This window comes from Gracilinanus agilis, chromosome 5, assembly GCF_016433145.1.
Source record: "Gracilinanus agilis isolate LMUSP501 chromosome 5, AgileGrace, whole genome shotgun sequence".
NCBI classification, from domain to species: domain Eukaryota; kingdom Metazoa; phylum Chordata; class Mammalia; order Didelphimorphia; family Didelphidae; genus Gracilinanus; species Gracilinanus agilis.
In genome coordinates, this window is record NC_058134.1 from 44,652,856 (window position 1) to 44,662,902 (window position 10,047).

Consider the following 10,047-nt stretch of genomic DNA (forward strand, 5'->3'; position numbering starts at 1 on the left):
GAAAGAAAAGAAAACAATGACTAAATAGAAACAGACAGCCCGGAGCTGTGGCTTGCTCTCCTTCCCTCCCTTCAGAAGCTCTGAAAAAGAGAAGAGGCGAAACTCCTGGCAGGTCCTCGGTTTGGAATGCGGGTTCTCCGAGTTGCTGTTGGGTCGCCTTCCTGACAGCAGGTGGCAGTCAAGAGTCTGTGTTACCAGAAGAAAAACTGACTGATCACATGGATGGATGGGGATAGGATTGGGGATGTAGACTCTAAACGACCACCCTAGTGCAATTATCAATAATATGGAAATAGATCTGGATCAATGGCACATATAAAACCCAGGGGAATTGCTCGTTGACTCTGGGAGGGGGAGAAGGGGAGGGAAAGAACGTGAATCATGGAACCAGGGGAAATGTTCTTAATTAATTAATTAAAAATTTTTAAAAAGAGTCTGTGTGGCCATGATCCTGGGGAGCCTATTGCTGGAATTTGTCTCAATGGCTTTGCGTGCGGAATCCAGGGCAACGAATTCATTCCCCGCAATGCGAAATGATGAAACCTAACCGCCTCGCCCTCTGGATGGAACTAAGAATATTTCCCAGGGTTTGCTGAAGTCCAGTATGGAACGAATAAAGAGTAAATATAGCCCTTCTCCTTACTGACCACAGCTGCCCCACCAGCCCTGATTGTGGAGGAGGCCTGAATAACAGTTTGTATCTCAGCAAAATATTTGAGATCTTCAGCATGTCCAAACCACGCCAGGCTTTATAGCTTGTTCTTATGTTCCGGGAGGGCAAATTTTCCTTCCCCTATAGAGCTAAGGGGAATAGCTCAGTATTACCACCTGATAAGTGGGAACAGACTCCTGGGCATGCTGTCCTGACTTTGCCACGCATAACATCCATGGCTTTGAGCCAGTCAGTTAACTACTCTAGGTGGCAGGTTCTTCCTCTGAAAGATGAGGGGATTGGACAGAACAAGCTCTAAAATGTCTCTTCAGGGGCAGCTGGGTAGCTCAGTGGATTGAGAACCAGGCCTAGAAATGGGAGGTTCTGAGTTCAAATGTAGCCTCAGACACTTCCTAGCTATGTGACCCTGGGCAAGTCACTTAACCCCTTATTGCTCTTCTGCCTTAGAACCATTACACAGTACTGATTTTAAAAGGGAAGGTAAGGGGGCAGCTGGGTAGCTCAGTGGATTGAGAGCCAGGCCTACAGACAGGAGGTCCTAGGTTCAAATCTGGCCTCAGCCACTTCCTAGCTGTGTGACCCTGTGCAAGTCACTTGACCCCCATTGCCTACCCTTACCACTCTTCTGCCTTTGACTCCAAGACGGAAGGTAAGGGTTTAAAAAAAAAAAAAAGACAAAAGGGAAGGTAACGGTTTATTTAAAAAACTAAACAAAACAGAACAATCTTACCAGGAGGAAAGGGTCGGTATTATTATCCCCATTTTAGGGATAAAGAAAATGACTTCTCCAAAATATCAACAAAGACTAGAACCCAGACCTTCCAGTGAGATGTTCCATGTGTTCTATCCATACTGCCTTTCTAGAAAAGGCAGTGAAATATTTTAAAGGGGAACTTCCTTTGACCCTTCCCCACTCTACATTTTTTACAGATGAGACTCTGAAATTCAGTCTGCTGGGAAATTTTCATTTTGACAAGATCATGGGTACATATGAAAACCATAGTCACAAAGCAATGAAAGACTTGCTCTGCTTAGTGATGTCACACAATCGGTGGAAAAGTAAAAAATATACAGTTAAATAATAAATCAATTAATCACTCAACCTATACAATGGCCAAAAAAACCAACCCTAAGCCCAATGACAAATCACAAAACAAAAATCCCTACTGATTTTGGGAACAAGTTGCCTGGATCAACTATTTATTTGACTAATTTGTGGAAAACAAAGTTGAACAGAAACAGGACCACAGAGATGCTTGATTTCCCTTTGTGTTCACAAGAATCTTTAGTGTTTAGGCATAACAATCTAAGTGGGAAGTCAAGGAACTTTGGGTGTTTCACAAGATGGCTCATATGAATGAATACCTTTACTCATTGGATACTCTATTTATAAAAAGAACTATTTAATTAGAGTCCGTAATCACATCATGTAATGAGCAAAAGATGATATGACTGATGAAACAAAAGTCTGATCTTTTGAGTATATTGATTTATTGAGCAATGCATGCCAATTGCCCAACAGACTGGAAATAAGCCCCTTCCTCAGCTTAGAGCTGAACCTTGAATACAGCGGGAGACAGACTTTTATATATTAAAAACAATTAAATAAGATTAATTAATTTAAAAAGAAACAATACAGCATTAAGTAATTGATTTCTAATTGGATGAAAAGTGAAGGACTTTCCAAATTGGGAGGAGAAAAGTGAATAGCTACAATTCCCTGAATTCAGGAAAAGAGGTGTTCCACTCCTCCCAAATGTCTATGCAATCAGAAGAACATGGATATAATGACAGATCAGTATGGACTCCGTTTTCATAGGAGACACATGGGTTACATGAGATGTACAATTAAGAGAAAACTCCATCTTTTGCTCATTGCAATCCGAGTCTGAGGACAATTATGACAAATAACAGGGCCTGTAAAACTGTGCTAATTGGGAAAAATAGAATCAGTCAGGTGACAGATTTCAATTTGAATATCTAATCAGAGAGAAGAGGCTTTGCTGGAGCATTTTGGCTGTGACTAGGCTGCCCTCTCTGTGCTGCTCCTCTAGCTGCCTCCATGCCATCTGTGTTTAATGACCTGAGCCTGGCACAGCTGTGCCAGCAAGGCACTCCCTTGCCCACCCAGAGATTCCAGGGACTACTGGAGACTCAGCAGAGTAGATGGAGGAGGGGAATCCTGGGATCTTCTCCTTCCTTTAACCCTAGAGTTCAAGAACTCAGGCTTTTTTTGCATGTAACTTTTAAGTTGAATCCAGTAGTAGGGTCCCCCAGCTCTGTCCTGTTGTTAGATTTGGTTTTCTGTCCCCTCAAAGCCCTTTGTTTTGTTGTTGTTGTTGTTGTTTTTTTAAAACCCTCACCTTCTGTCTTGGAGTCAATACTGTGTATTGGCTCCAAGGTTGAAGAGTGGTAAGGGTAGGCAATGGAGGTCAAGTGACTTGCCCAGGGTCACACAGCTAGGAAGTGTTTGAGGCCAGATTTGAACCTAGGACTTCCCATCTCTAGGCCTGGCTCTCAATCCACTGAGCTACCCAGCTGCCCCCTAAAGCCTTTTGTTTTTGATGAGTGTGGAAGGGTTTTCAGAGGTCTGAACTTTTGCTGCATCTAAGCCGCCATTTTCCCAGGATTCAGAAAGAGATCTTTTGATTCTGAATCCACAGCTCATTTTATTACTACAGGCTATGAAAAGAGAGAACAAAGAAAAAAACAATGTCAGCATATAGTCTCATCAAATGAAACTTGTTAGGTTTTTCTGTGGCGATTTAAAGTGAAACAGCAGTCTCAGCAGATTTAAAGGAGTTGTGGGACCCAGACTTGTCTTGTAACAACATTTATTTCTGTTGGAAACTGCCAATAGGAGGACTCAGGATTCAGAGAGTTTAGGATCATATGTTTACAATCAGAATGAAGAGGGGGTGATGTTAGGAAGAAATGTTCAGGTTAAAAAGAGAATTAGGAGTGACAGAGACCTGGACAGTGAAAAGGGGGAAGGGAGGAAAGATATAAGCAAGAAGATGAGATCATGGATGTGAGGACCAGATATTAAGGGAGGGAAGAAAAGAGAAAAGTTTGTAAAATCATTGTAAATTGTTTTGGATCTTAAAGTTCTCCTATTTGCTTTTTCTTGTCCCTGTGTTCTAATTTCTTTCAAGACCAGATAAGCTAATATCCACCGATTTAAAATAAACATTGCCTCCTCAACTCGACTGTGGTTTGAAAATGGATTTGCTCCAAATTATATCAAAGAAACAACTATTGTTTTTTTCTCAAAAATATTCTGAGTTGGAAATAAATACAATTGATGGGAAAAGTGGTACCCTAATACATGCATTTTTCTTTGGCATAAAATAAGTGAAATAAAAAAGATAGCCCTGGCCCACATATTTGCCTGATAAAGACTCTGGTCCACTTTGACAGAGGTGCAGTTGACCAGGCTCCTATTGCTTGCCTGATGGACATCCCATGAAAAACCTTGAGAGGAGCCACTAAGCTTTCCCTCACTATCAAGGTTCCTTTTGTCTGTGTTCTCATTGCTCTTCTGAGTGTATTGGACTGGTTTTCCTACTTGCTAACAGGACCTGGTATAACATAATCCAAAAGCTAAAGTAGCAAGAAGCTCAAGAATGCTGGTTTTCAATTCTTTTCCTCTAACTTGCCTATAATAAGTATATAGTTCTAAGCACCAAACAAAAGGCTCCACCATGAAAATATGGTGGCATAATTAAGGGTATAGAACTGTCCTTTAAGAAACATTCCTAAGGGCAGCTAGGTGACTCAGTGGTTAAAGAGACAGATCTAGAGAGAGGAGGTCCTGGATTTAAATATGACTGCAGACATGTCCTAGCCGTGTGACCCTGGGCCAGTCACCTAACCCCAATTTCCTTGCCCTTACTGCTCTTCAGCTTTGGAACCAATACTTAGTATTGATTCTACGACAGAAGGTAAAGGTTTAATTAAAAAAATGTTAAAAGAAAACATTCTTCAAGACATATGATTCATATAGATTACTACAGCAAATGGTTTTTAAAACTTATCTTCTTTCATAGACTGAATACTAAGTACTGGTTCCAAGGCAGAAGAGCAGTAAGGGTTAGGCAATTGGGGTTAGGTGACTTGCCCAAGGTCACATAGTTAGAGAGTATCTGAGACTAGACTTGAACTCATAACCTCCCATCTCTAGGACTGGCTTTCAATCCACTGAGCCACGTAGTTGCCCCAGGAAAAATCTTTATGTGAAATTGCAGTAAGCAACAATGATATAAAACAAAGCATATTTAAAGGAAATTAATTCATTATCCTAGACCAAGGTACTTCTAAATATACATACAAATTTTCTGTCTTTCCTTGCTATATAGAATCATAACCAGAACTAAGTGGAGCCAATATCTAGGTAGAATAATGCATAAAACACAGGGTGTGGAAAGAAGACCTGAGTTCAAATCTAGTTTCAACACTTACTAGCTGCGTAACCTAGGGAAGTCACTTAACCACTGCCTTAACTCTGTCTTTCTGCTTCTAGTGTATCTCTTGTAAACAACATATTGTAATCTGGTTTGTAATCCATTTTGCTATCCACTTTCATTTTATGGGTGATCTCACTTCATTCACACCAAGTTATAATTACTTATAATGTATTTCCTTCCATCCTATTTTCTTCTTTTAACCCAATAATGCCACTTCTAGGTCTGTATCCCAAAGAATTAGGAAAAGGACTTATATGTACAAAAATATTTATAGCAACTTTTTTGTGGTGGCAAAGAACTGGAAATTGAGAGGGTCTGATCAGTTGGGGAATGCCTGAATAGTTGTGTATATGAATGTGATAGAATACTATTGTGCTCTAAGGAATGATGAGCAGGATGCTTTCAGAAAAACCTGGGAAGACTTATATGAACTGATGCAAAGTGAAGTGAGCAGAACCAGGAGAACATTTTACATAATGACAATATTGTACAATGATCGACTTTGAACGACTTGGCTATCCTCCGTAATATAACAATCTAAGGTAATTCCAAAGGACTCATGACAGAAAATGCTATCTACCTCTAAGAAAGAACTATATGAGTCTGTTGCAAATCAAAGCATACATTTAAAAATGTTTATTTTTCTTGAGTTATTGTTTTATGTGTTTTCTTTCTCAACATAGTTAATATGGAAATACATTTTACATGATTGCACATGTATAATCCAGGCAGCTAAGTGGGACAGTGGATAGCACCAGACCTGGAGTAAGGAAGACCTAAATTTAAATCAAGCCTCAGATACTTACTAGCTGTGTGACCTCGGACAAGTCACTTGATCCTATTTGCCTCAGTTTCCTCATCTGTCAAGTGAGCTAGAGAAGGAAACGGCAAATCACTCCAGTATCTTTGTCAAAAAAAGCCCAAATGGGTTCAAAAAAGAGTCAGACACAACTGAACAACAACAATTGCATGTATAATCTAATAGTTTGCCTCCTCAGGGAGGTATGAGAGGAGGGGGAAAGAGAAAGAATTTTAAATTCAAGATTTTATTAAATAAATTTTAAAATAAAAAAATTAAACTTGAAAATGTTTACATGTAATTTGAAAAATTAAATAATTTTTTAGAAAAAGAATCCCCTTGCTAAAGATTAAATCCAGAAACAGACATTGCCATAGCTATTCTTCCCTAGGCACAGGCTTAGTTACCTAGTTACCAACACACCATGAGGTGATGTTCTCTAAAGATCCTTTCAATTGCCAAACACATCCTATCAGAGTAAAAAAGCTTCCTGTAGCTAAATCATTTTCTCATACCGTGCTGATGTCTTTTGCAAAAAAAAAAAAAATGCAATTAAGGGAGTGTTGCAATCTGTCCTTAATTCTAGCAAGCATTTCTTTTCCCACAGTCATGTCCTCTGTCTGGTTTGTTCTTTCTTTTTCTGAGAAATTGTTGGCACCGTTCATTGGTTTCTGAATTCTTAATTTTCTCCCCAGAGCTCTTCTCCCTCACATGTTGCCATGGCAATCAATTGTCTTCTCTTGTTCAGAGGTTTCTCTGACTCATTTGAAGGTGAAAGTGGGACGTCAGAGCATTAAAGGGGCACTGCTGGGTTTTTTCCAGTACATTTCCATGGTCTGGAGTTGGAGCCAAGGGGCATATTTCATGGCCAAGCAGAAGGAGTCGAAGCCCTCCCTCTCCCATCACATCTCTCTGGCCCTCCATTCTTTCATTTGCAGAATGAGGGAGTTGCATGAGATGACCTCTAAGTCCCTTCCATCTCTGATGTTCCAGATCTCAAGGACAGAGCATGAGATAGTCTGTGCATTACCATTCAGTCCTGACTGGCATCATCTTCATTATCGTCATCATCATTAAACCCTGGGCTGAGCTCTAAACAGATAAGCTGCTACCCCAGGGTGGCTCTGCACACAATAGGAATTTGGGGTTAATTGGGACCCAGAAATAGCTATGAAGCTCATAAGAATGGCATATAATTGTGATGGGAAGGAGGAGGTGGAGTACAGTAAGATTAGTTGTATCCTGGACATAACCAGAGGAGGCGACATGCCCGAAGGCTCCAGGAAGATCAGTGTCCTGCTAAGTAACCCCATCAATCAAGATTTATAGAGGACTGCAATAGGTTAAGCTCTTTTCTAGGCTCAAGGTACACAGAGCCATCACTCTTCTCTCCTCTCTCCTCCCCTCTTTCTTCTCCTCTCCAAAGAGATAATAGGGTTGGGAAAACTTGAGTATTAGCTGGGTGACCTTGGGTAAATCAATTGATCTCTCAGTGCCCCAAGTTGTATCTCCTGTGAAGAAGTTCATGGACAAGAATCCTATACCATGGGCCAGTAGGGGTGGCCCCAGTGGAGGGAATATCCATGCTGATGAGATCATAGAGCCTATTGGAGCAATATGTAAAACTTGAAGGAACCTGTGATTTCTTGATTTGGGGTCTTCCTCTTGAAAAGATTAAAATTACTATATAATAACCAAGTATGATATTTTATAAAGTTTATTAGTAATAACTAAAGTAAAAAAAAAATAGCTAACCCAGCCCAGCCTCAAAATAAAAAGAGAGCAAGTGGGAGGAGCTACAGAATTTAAAAACAATTATCTGAAGACGCAAATGTACACAAAGGGGAAAGCATTCTGGGTAATGTAGTTTTAGGGGGTTCAAGATTTTCTAACTACACACCCTACAGACTTAAATCACATCTCCTCTGTTGGAGATGGGTTTCAAAAACTGTTCTGGCCAAAAAAACCATCTCTTTGCAGCCAAACTTGTGATGGACTTAGGATTGGGTTAAGATGATGAACTTAGTTGGGCTGGTCCATGAAGATCAAATAGGGTACCTGACACAAGGATGATCATGAAAGTCTTTCTATGGGGAGGAATGACTTGATGTTGCCTTCTGCTTCCAGAACCCTTCAAGAACCCTAGACTGACTTCCATGCCATGACAAACCATCAGAGGATGGCTCAAGCATCTTCGCTTCCCCTTCCAAATCTGGCCTCCATCTATCTTTCCAGATTCTTTACACAGACAAAGACCTTGAGACTGGAAGAGGGAAAGTGATTGGCCCAAGGGAGGCAAGATTCTAATCTAGAAGGCAGCTAGGTGGCTTAGTGGATAGAGAATCAGAGATGGGAGGTCTTGGTGCCAATCTGGCCTCAGCCACTTCTTCGTTGGGTGACCCTGGCAAGTCACGTAACCCCTCATTGCCTAGCCCTTTCCATTCTTTGAACAAATACTTTGTATTGATTCCAAGAAAGAAGGTAAGGGTTAAAGAAATAGATTCTAACCCAGGTCCTATAATCATTATTAGTTAATAAGCTTAATTAACCGATACATCCAATTAATAGCAAATGCCAGGGTAAAGCAATTCATTTCAGATAAACCATCTCAGTAAATCTAAGAGGAGATGATGATAAAACAAAGCCTTTGGAATCAATCTAAGTGTAATAATCCCCAGTTTTATGGCTAACCAGCCCATTTCCAGGGGTTATTGCACAAAGAGGCAGGAACCAAGACAATTTGCTTAAATTTTTAAAAAGTGCTAGATTGCATCTACACCCCAGCCTGTCAACTGTGTCAAGAAAAGACAGATGACCAAGCTCCTGAGCTTAGACAGCTAGGCACATTGCCAAATTCAATCCTTCTGGCTCCAGGAAAAGAAGCTTCTGAACCCCCTTGGATTCTCTCTGCTACAGGTCAGTTGCCCTGGAATCAGCCTTCTTCTATGCTCCCTCAAAGGGTCAAGCATCAAAGAAGAAAAGGAGAAGGTGAGATATATTTTTATTTCACTGACTATTATTTTTTAACTTCCCTCTTAGAGTCAATACTATGTATTGCTTCCAAGGCAGAAGAGCAGTAAGGGCTAGGCAATAGGGATGAAGTGATTTGCCCAGGATCACACAATTAGGAAGTGTCTGAGCTCACATTTGAACCCAGGATCTCTCATCTCCAGGCCTGATTCTCTAACCACTGAATCACCCAGCTTCCCCTCAATGACTACTATTAAATTACATTTCAGGATAACAGAGTCTTGATATGGGTTGAATCTCCTTTCATTTGAACAAAAGGACCTCATATTCATTGTTGGGGTCAAGGTGGGGATAAAAAATGAATATCTTCAGTGATTAAAAATAATGAAGAGGGGATTCTGACTGTGATAATAATTGGCATCTAAGTGATGATAATCAACAAATTTCAACAATACAAATTAAAATATGCCCCCCATAGGCAGGACATTATTTAATTTCTTAAATGATTAAGCATTAGATAATAATAGCATATTTTAATTAATGGTGATTATTAATTGAGAAGCCAATGGGATAGAATTAAGAGGGACATTGGACTGGTGGTCAGAAGAACTGTGTCCCCACTCTTTATATGAGGGACCACAGACTAATATCAGAGAACCAAAATATTACTCTGGATATCCACTTAATAACTACAAGATCTTGGGCAAGTCACTGCCCTCCCTGGATCTTAGTTTCATCTATATTGTCTTTGATACAGAACTGAAAAGATCTTAGAGGTTTTCAAATCCAACCTCTTTGTCTTGCAGGATGAGGAAACTGAGGTCCAGAGAAATTAAGAGACTTTTCCAGGATCCTAGATATTAACATTTGGAGCCAGGTTTTAAATCCAGACTTTCTGACTCAAGTACATTTATTATCTCATTTTATCCTCTACAAAACCTAAGAAGTAAGTGCTATCATTATCCCCATTTCACAGATGAGGCTGAGGCCAGCAGAGGCAAAGGGACTTGCCCAGGGTCACACAGATAGTAAGTGTGTGAGGCTGGATTTGAATCCAGATCTTCTTGACTACAGACCCAGTGCTCAATCTACTGTGCATCAGCTGCCTCAAGCATAGGATTTACCTAGGACAGTATCAG